The following is a 10,235-nucleotide window of genomic DNA, read 5'->3' as shown; positions in this document are numbered from 1 at the left end:
TATTACAGTACAACCATTTCAGTCGTTTAGCACGATAAACACACGCTTCATAAACTACTGAAGAGTAAACGCGATCACTAACCCAAGCTAGAGGTTAAAAAGAGTTTGTGTTGGAATAGCGGTGTCATCTGTTTGTACACACTGTAGCCACGCTACTTAATCCTCTTAGGAAATCATGCTCTCTGACTAATACAACACTGTTTAACACACACGATGATGTTCAACTCGACTTTACACAAACATTTGCGGAGCATCCGATGCTCAGCGCGCTTTGCGTTAGTGAGGAAAAAGTCTTGCACTTACTTCGTTTTCAGGATACGGAGGTATTCCAACAAGGCAAAATGCAACTCCATTCATTGGACAGCTTAACTTGTTTTGCAGGGGGATACCGAGAGGGGGTTTCGGGGGGGTCGCGATAAGGATATGTATAAAATAAGTCTGCTATGAGCGTTTTATCTTTCACCAATCCAGTTTTCTTCCGTCCACTCGCCTTTTTCCCGTTGTTTGGGCTGCCCCGCAGTGCCCTCCCTCTTCCCTCGCCCCGATGCGCCCTCCCTCTTCCCTCGCCCCGATGCAAATCCGTTCAGTTCTTCAACCGGCCTGTCCCACTACGGCACAACGAGCTGGATTACTCTGTGTGTTGTAATGAGTGGCGCGACGCTCCCTCTGGCGGCTGCATGCGGCGATTGCGTGAAACGTCGCTTTGCGTTCGGAAACTATGACGTAGCAGGACGCGTGACGGGCGCCAGAGCGCGGTGCGTTCAAGGCCATGAAAACAAAGCCCTCTTTGTACCCAGATAAAAAGATAGACGGGAACGAAAAGACATAACAGAAAAAGGGAAGGTGAGTAAAGTATGAGTGTGTAGAGAGATATACAACTGCTTTATATGCTAGCAGTAAAGTGATGGAATCAGATGATAAAACAGTGGTGTTAAATGATTATACCTACTAGTCATTTTTACATGTGTGTTTTCACCAGTTAACTACGGAATTCTTAGAATAACGTGTAAAAACCACAATAAATACATTGTGGTTTGCACTTAAGTCAGTTTGGTCAGGTATACCCGGATGCACGGCCATATTGGAGATACTCAGATGTAAACAACAGCATGGATTGCACGGTTAATGTACTACTGAATATGCTGTTCTGCTAATTTATCCTGTCTAAACCACGGATAAAATGTGTGGAAGCTGTTCAATCATATTGAGAAGGACTTTCCAAGCAGGAAAGGGATATTTTGACAAACTAAAGTTAAAGGGATAGTTCACCCAAAAATGAAAATTTGATGTTTATTTGCTTACCCCCAGGGCATCCACGATGTAGGTGACGTTGTTTCTTCAGCAGAACACAAACAAAGATTTTTAACTAAAAACGGTGCAGTCTGCCAGCCATATAATGGCAGTGGATGGGCACCAGACCTTTAAAAGTAAAAAAAAACCCTGCACAGACGTCTATTAAAATTCTATTCTATTTGAAGGTATTTTAAAATGTAATTTATTCCTGTGATTTCAAAGCTGCATTTTTAGCATCATTACTCCAGTCACATGATCCTTTATAAATCATTCTAATATTCTGATTTGTTGCTTAAAAACATTTATTATTATTAAATATTGAAAACAGTTGAGTAGAAGTTTTTCAGGTTTCTTTGATGAATAGAAAGTTCAGAACAACAGCATTTATCTGAAATAGAATTATGTTGTAACATTATAAATGCCTTAATCATCACTTTTGATCAGTTTAAAGCATCTATAATTTCTTTCCCCACCAAAAAAACAAAATTATACTGACTCCAAGCTTTCAAATGGTATAGTGTATAATGTTAAAAAAAAGCTTTTTATTTCAGATAACTGCTGATCTTTGGATCTCTCTATTCATTTGTTTTAAATATTGATAATAATATTTTACTGTTTTTGCTGTATTTTGGATTAAATAAATGCAGGCTTGGTGAGCAAAAGAGACTTCTTTAAAAAACATTACAAATCTTACTGCTCAAAAACTTTTGACTGGTAGTGTATTTTTAGATATGTATGGTAAATGCACAGAAAACATATAGCTTTTTAGCTTTTGTAACAGGTAGTTGTAGTAAATGACGTGCAGTGATTGACAGGCTGTGCCGTAAAACCACTGTAGTTAAAAAATAAACATGGTATTACCATGGAATTTTTATTAGTATATATTCTGACTCATACTATGTCTCAATGGTGCTATAAATGACTGTTTACTAGAGAGTAAGCATGGCAAAAATAGTTTTTTTCTGAAAGAGTGACTCAACATGGGATGATTATGAATCGTGTAGGGAGGGAAATGGAAGCTGGAGAGGTCAGAGGTTACAGATTGGAAAGTATACTCAACGCAACCTGCAGAATGTGACGATTAAACATGCAGGCGACTCAGTCTAGAGCTCTGCAGGTCACGCTGTGGTCATGACAGATCAATCAATGAGATGCAGGCAAACAGACAAGCAAATGTAGTATTGATTGAAAGGGCGCTGCTTTAGACCGGTCACTTTACCACAGAAAAACACAATGCCGGATTTAGAGTCTTACTTAGAAACAATGAATAAAAATAGCTCACAAAAGCATTCATGTTTCTGTTTTTTTACTCTTGACTTCCTTGAAGAACTGAATTAGCGGACCTTCTTTGGTATGTTAGTTTGATTTGCGGGAAGACTTGGGTGTGAAATGACTGTCAAGTAAATATACAGTAGGAAGTCGACTCAAGCTGGCTCATTGTTATTGGCCGACCGGCGGCACATTTACAAAGCCGCCTGGAGACATGGCAAACAGTGTACTCACTTCTTTGCTCACTTAGATCAAGTTAAGAAACTCAGCGGTGGAGTACATTAGGTCACAGTGGGACAAAGACACAACAAAACCTTTCTTTTCTATGCCGTCTTGTCGATTAAACTGAACTGGATTGAATTGAAGAGTTTGGGAGCTGTGGAAAGCTGTAGACCATCAGCCAGCACCTTAAAGTTTCTCGTCCTCAGGGCACTGAGAAACACACTGCTGGTGCAGCAGAAAACACAGAGAACGTGGCACTGGGCCCTTCCACTGACTCAATGCCTCAGCCCATGTGGCTGTCATTAGAGAGACCAAAAGAAAAAGAGGCTTTTGCAATACTCGCAGCTACTTTTTGTGTGTTTCTTTAACACATAAATCAAACGAAGCAGGGGATGTTTTGCTGATTTTGTGTGCATGTGAGTTTTGAGGACAGTAATGGTCCTATTAAAGCCACGCTATGTGGACTAGAATGAAAATTAATATGTATTTTTGTTTGTTTTGAGGAGCAAATCAGCATATTAGAATGATTTCTGAAGGATCATGTTACTGTGAAGACTGAAGTAACGATGCTGAAAATTCAGCTTTGCATCACAGGAATAAATGACATTTTAAAACATATCAAAATAAAAACAGTTATTTTAAATTGCAATAATATTTCACAATATTGCTGTCTTTACTGTGTTTTTTATTACAGTTAAGTTCAAATGTTTACACCCCCCCTTTCAGAATCTGCTAAATGTTCAGGATCAGGGTAAATTTGTCTTCTGGGAAACATGTAACTATCTTCTGTATGCTCTGAAGAGCAGTACTAAATGAAGAAAAAGAAGATATTTAGGCAAAATAAGAAAAATGTACACATCTCCATTCTGTTCAAAAGTTTTAACCCCCGGATCTTTATGCATTGTTTTTCCTTCTGGAGCATCAGTGAGCATTTGAACCTTCTGTAATAGTTGCACATGAGTCCTTCAGTTGTCCTCAGTGTGCAAAGATAGATCTCAAAATCATACAGTCATTGTTGGAAAGGGTTCAAATACATAAAAAAAGCTTAAAAACCACAGAATTTGTGGGACCTGAAGGATTTTTCTGAAGAATAGTGCACGGTTTAACTGTTCAGAACAAACAAGGGACTCATGAACAACTACAACTAAACAAAAAAAGCAACAACAAAGTATGTAAACTTTTGAACAGGTTATTTTTATAAATTCAAATATTATTTTCTCTTGTGGACCATTATTAAACATCCTTATGTGAAATATCTTATTCAGGTCAGTACTAAATAAACAATAACATGCATTTTGTGAACTCCCTCTTATTTTGGTAAAATAGTTAACATTTTGCAGATTCTGAAAGGGGGGTGTAAACTTTTGACCTCGCTTGTAAATAAATGCAGCATAAAAGACTTTGTTCAAAAACATCTTTCTGACCTCAAACTTTTGAACAGTAGTGTTTTTCTCAGACAATGCATCTGTGTTTTGATCAATTCATTCCTATTTTTAATGTGCGGTGTGTATGTGAATCCCCTCCAGTGCTCATTATCCTCTCTTACCACCAAACCAGATCAAATTATCCCAATAACCCCTGCAAGCCACAAGATAAGAGGAGATACAGTGATTGGGAGACCAAACACAGTGCCAAAACACAGCCACATGTAGGCTTTTTCTCTCATTATTTCCACAAGCTCTTTTGGGCTCAAGATGTTCATGAGGCTAAAAGAGGAGAGGGACTATTCCAGTTATTTACTTTTACATTAGTCACTGTTACGCATTGTACCAAAACATTTATTAAATCAAGCGTGTATGTGGCTCCAGTGCTGCTCAGAGTCATTCTCATGTGCTTCTCTCATCATCATCATCATCATCATCATCCATGCAACGCTCGTAATAAAAGCACAGCAGCTAGGTTGTAAAAACGACACTAAGTACTACAGTGTGTTTTTATGTAATGATCTAATGTTATGCTATAAATTCAAACTGTGTGGTTCTTTCCTGTTCTTTCAAGATGTACAGTGGGGTTCAAATAGTGTCCCATAATGAAAAATCCAAATTTAGTACTTTACACTTGAATTTATATTATCGACATATCAATGTTTGCTTTAATAACAGCACTAAAGCTGGAGGAACTGCACACATTTGATGTTTACATTTTAATTTGATGGTCATATGATCCAGCATGTTGAGCTTCAGTGCAAGAAGAACATCTGACCATCTGTACAAAGAGTCACTTGATCAATATCACTCATTTCATTTAATTTAATGTAATTGAATGACCTCTCCTATTCGTTTTACATCATACTTCTTTGTTTGTGCTTTCTGAAAATCATTCCAAAGCCTTGTGTGAACTTCCAAGTTTAAATACAATTTTAAAATCTGTTGGATATGTTTGAACCCCACTTTATGTGCTTGGGACAGAAGGACGAAGGGGTCACAGGGTTCATGACCCCATGTCTTCTGTGGTCCCTACAACCTGTCGTAAATCTATGTTGCTCGTTTTCCTCAGTGATGAAATGGCGCTGTGCTTTGTTGTGGAAGGGTGATACATTTTGTGTGTTTTACAAATTACCAAGCTAAAGAACGAAGGAAGCGTGTTACTAAGTCAGCAGCAATTGCTCAACCCTGACTTAGATTAAAAACTTAATTGTTGACTACTTGCTATAAATATTTAATGTATTTCGAAGGCCCTTAGAAAGCAGTGATTATATATAGTATGCCTGTACATCAATGTGCAGCAGAAACATCTGTGATCCTATGCTATATTATCCCTGGAGGAAAGCACTAAAATGTAAAAATAACTGGAGTGAAAGGAAATGCTCAGAATGGCACTGTATTGTCTTACATGAACTACCATTTTCTCTATTTATGAGCTGTGATGAGGATACTGAAGCTGTTTTTGGTCACTGAGACCATCTCATGGTGCTTGTAAAGCGCTAACGTCCTGTTTCCTCATAATTCATGTGACATAGCATACATACCACTATTTCCTCTCTTTTTACATCACTTCCTCTGGGCTAAAGGTCAAACGCCAAAGGGATGATGCTTCTGTCTGACCCCTAACATGTTCAAAAACATCCATAACATGCACATACATATGAATACTTACTACAGTAGGGCTGAGTAAAAAAAAAAAAAAAGATTTTACTCGATTTTAATTGATTCTCTGTTACTTCTGATATGAAACAAAGTCTCAGAGTCTTCGAATTCTGCCCATTATTACAGTATTCAAACAATAAATGCCATTTTGGCGTTGTTTAATGTGGAGTGACAGATCGCCTCAGCGCCTCAGTTCAGCAGAAGGGGGAGCACTGTTCGTCTCCTCCGCTTTCGTTCCAGTTTCAGCAAGAAATGAACATGAATAAAGGTAGGCCTATGTTAAAAGAAAGAGTACAACTTAACCGAAATCCGTATCCTGTCTCATGTAATCGTTCAATGAGTGTTTCAACCGCGCAAAGACGTAGCGTCACATTCACCTCAGAAAAAAACATATTCGGTGACCATAACCATAAACTCGTTAGTCAGCTAGAAAAATGAACTATAGAGAGGAGCATTTCGCTAAATATGTGTCAATATTTAATTTATGTTTGAATAAATCCATCTAGGTTTTATGACAGCCATCATTTAAATGTTTATATTTCAAAAAACAAACGAGTAGAAATATATTGTAACTTTATTATTATAACTATACACTATAAACTTAATTTAGTGTAACAGGCGTTTGTATACAAAAAAGTTAATATTAACCTTAAATATTAGGCTACAGTAATGTAATAGTCTACTAATTGACTCTCATGTGTACTTTACAGCATTAGTTGAGTTTGTTTGTTTTTTTGCTAGAGAAAATTCGGCATGTACTGTACCTGTTTTATATCCAAAATAATTGATATTGAATTGGAAATCTAATCGAATTGTGAAATTTGTGTCAAAACCCAGTGCATGGTTTTGAAATGTTTACGTACTACAGTATTTCAGCACTGAAAAAACAGATGTTAAATGCTGGAAGAAACATTTTTGTTTCTACTTTCGGGTTAAAGTTCATTAAAATGTGCTCTTTTGAAAAGTTACATTTAAAAAAAAAAATATTTGTATATAATAACCAAATATCCTGTTCAATCCGATCCCAGGCATTGGTTTAAAGTGAGCTGACTCTGTTAAATACATTAAGATCTGAGCAAGAGAAAGAGCGTCATCTGTAAAACATATCTCAGAAGTACGAGCCAGTTTCTTCAAAGCCAGACAGTCCATGCTCTATTTAAGAGCAATAGTTTTGCCCCACAACCTTCCTTATAATTTACTGAAACTACAAAAACAATGTTTGCATTATAAATCTATCAATAATGTTAGTTAGTTTGCTAATATGAGACCGATTTCTGCTGCCACGTGCAGAATAAACAGGGAAACATCTGCTTCGGTGAGCACAAACCCTCAGCCATCTGCCCACTAACTGCAGAGCGGGATGAATTTCCCTCCAAACATAATCCATAATCCGTGTAATCTAACCAGCATCATACCAAAACCTAAAATATCACAATATGGCCATAAGAGGGATGAAATAAATGACAGAGGCAGAATAGAAGAACTGGTGGATGTAAAAGGGTGGAGTAGAAGTGTCCACAAGATGAAGAAGATAGAAATGAGACAGAGACGAATGAGTGCAAGACAACCTCCCAAACATATATGGACAATGATGAAGTAACAGGTCATTAGCTTCAGCTGTAACGTCAATAACAACTAAGACAGAAGCAGAGTATTTTCACTTGAGCTCTTTTGTCTTGTGGTGAGCCTTCGGAAGAGAGATGACCTAAAGTTTGTCCCTCTAAGTACATTGCTGTAAATTTATTGTCTACTTCAAATGGCAACTCGTTTTAGTGTCTTCCAGATATAGAGTATAAAATGCACAGCAGACAGCAGCTGTCTGAGTGCTGATCTAGAGTGATTTAATGCTGATATTGCTGGAGCATCTGCAGTTTTCCTTTCAATACACTGCAGTGCAGTATCTCAGAGATTGTGTGTACATTTGTAGGCACTCCCTAGACACATTAAAAATGGCTTGTAGACAGTTTGGTGAAAATGAAAGATGAGACCAAAACTTGATTCAAAGTCAAAGCAAGTGAGCAAATTAAGTCTCTTGGTAGAGATTATTTTATGTTTGTTTATATCCATTCGCAAGCCATTTTACCTCAATAATGTGACAGGTGTTCTTATTTCTGCTATTTTTTAGATTGTTAATAGGCACTCAAAATGTGCTAATATACAACCCAGCAGCATTAGGACTTTTTACTGTTTGTATCACTCCCCATGTCTGTGTTCACACATGCCAGACAAACTATCAGCCTGTGGGTATTTTTCAGTGACTCCTTCTGCAGGTTTCATCAATAACACAAGTAGGCGGTGTAATTAACGTATTATTCTAAGAGTGAAAATATTTAGGGTAGGATCGGCATTACATAACACCTGCTCACCAATGGATCCTTTGTAGTGATTGGGTGCTGCCAGAATGAGTTCAAACAGCAGATAAAAACGTCACAATAATCAACACAACTCCAGTCCATCAATTAATGTCTTGTAAAGTGAAAAGCTGCATGTTTGTGATATTTCATCGTTAAGATCTTTTTAAATTCAAACTTGTTTCTGGCTAAAATGCAAGTCCTCTAACCATAGCATTGCTTTTTCCAGTGAAAAGTTTGTCTTGTCTGAATCAGGAGAAAAATATGCTCAGATCAGGCACTGTTTACAAGCAAAATCAGTTCTAAATACAGACATATACTTACTTTTTCACTTGAAGTAAACCACCTTAATGGTGGATTTGTTTATTACAAACATACAGGTTTTCATTTCACAAGACATAATTGATAGACTGGAGTCATGGATTGTATGTGGATCATTGTGTTTTTATCAGATGTTTGGACTCTCATTCTGACGGCACCCATTCACTGCTGAAGATCTATTGATGAGCAAGTGAGGAAATGACACATTTCTCCAAATCTAATGATAAAGCAAACTCAAGTACATCTCAGATTATCTGAGGGTGAGTCAATTTTCAGCAAATTTTCATTTTTGGGTGAAGTAGTCCTTTAAGACAGTGTATTGGTTAAGACATATGTGACCCTGGCCCACAAAACCAGTCATAAGTGTAAATTTGTTGAAATTGAGATTCTTACGTCATCTGAAAGCTGAGTAAATAAGCTTTCCATTGATATATTGTTTGTTAAAATATGACACTGTTTATCTGAGATACAACTATTTGAAAACCTGGAATCTGAAGATGCAAAAAAATCGAAATATTGAGAAAATCGCCTTTAAAGTTGTCCAAATGAAGTTCTTAGCAATGCATATTACTAATCAAAAATCAAGTTTTTATATATTTATTGTAGAAAATTTACAAATTATCTTCATGGAACATGATCTTTACTTAATATGCTAATGATTTTTGGCATAAAAGAAAAATCGATAATTTTGACCCATACAATGTATTTTTGGCTATTGCTACAAATATACCCCAGCGACTTAAGACTGGTTTTGTGGTCCAGGGTCACATATGTGTTTTGGTTAGAAATTTCTTCTGACTTGATCGTATGTATGGCATCACAGTGTTGAGAGTGATGTTGGCTGGCTCAGTCAACGCAGTTTCTCCAGAGCAGCTGCATGAGAATCATGTGTTTCATGATAATCTGACAATTTAAGTTTTGCTAGTGCTTGCTAATCTGTGCTTTTATAACAGTAAATACTCTTTCCATGGACACTACCGCTCAAAAGTTTGGGATCATTGAGATTTATTATGTTTTTTAAAGAAGTTTCTTATGCTCATCAAGGCTGTGTTCATTTGTTCAAAAATCCAGAAATAAATATATTGTGAAATATTATTACAATGTAAAACAGTTTTTCTATATTAATATACATTAAAATGTAATTTATATCTGTTATTAAAGTTGAATTTTCAGAATCATAACTCCAGTCTTCAGTGTCACATGATCCTTCAAAAGTCATTCTAATATACTGATTTATTCTCAATGCTGGAAACAGTTGTGCTGCTTAATATTTGAACTTTTTTTCAGGATTCTTTGATCAATAAAATGTTAAAAAGAACAGCATTTAAGCATTAAGTTTGGAGTCTGGAAATTTTTATTCTTTCTTTTTTTTGAAAGAAATACTAATGCTAATATTATTGACCAAGAATGTGTTAAAATAATAAAAAGTGATCATATAGATTTACATTTTTAGAAAAGATTTATATTTTGAATAAATGCTGTTCTTTTTAACGTGTTATTCATCAAAGAATCCTGAAAAAAAGAATCACAGGTTCACAAAAAATATTTGGCAGCGCAACTGTTTCCAACATTGATCATTCTAATAATAAATCAGCATATTATAACGAATTCTGAAGGATCGTGTGACACTGAAGACTGGAGTAACAGCTGATGAAAATTCAACAGAAATAAATTTTAAAGTATATTAAAATAA

The sequence above is a fragment of the Garra rufa genome, chromosome 1, assembly GCF_049309525.1.
Source record: "Garra rufa chromosome 1, GarRuf1.0, whole genome shotgun sequence".
In the NCBI taxonomy this organism is placed as follows: domain Eukaryota; kingdom Metazoa; phylum Chordata; class Actinopteri; order Cypriniformes; family Cyprinidae; genus Garra; species Garra rufa.
This window is presented reverse-complemented; position numbering follows the sequence as displayed.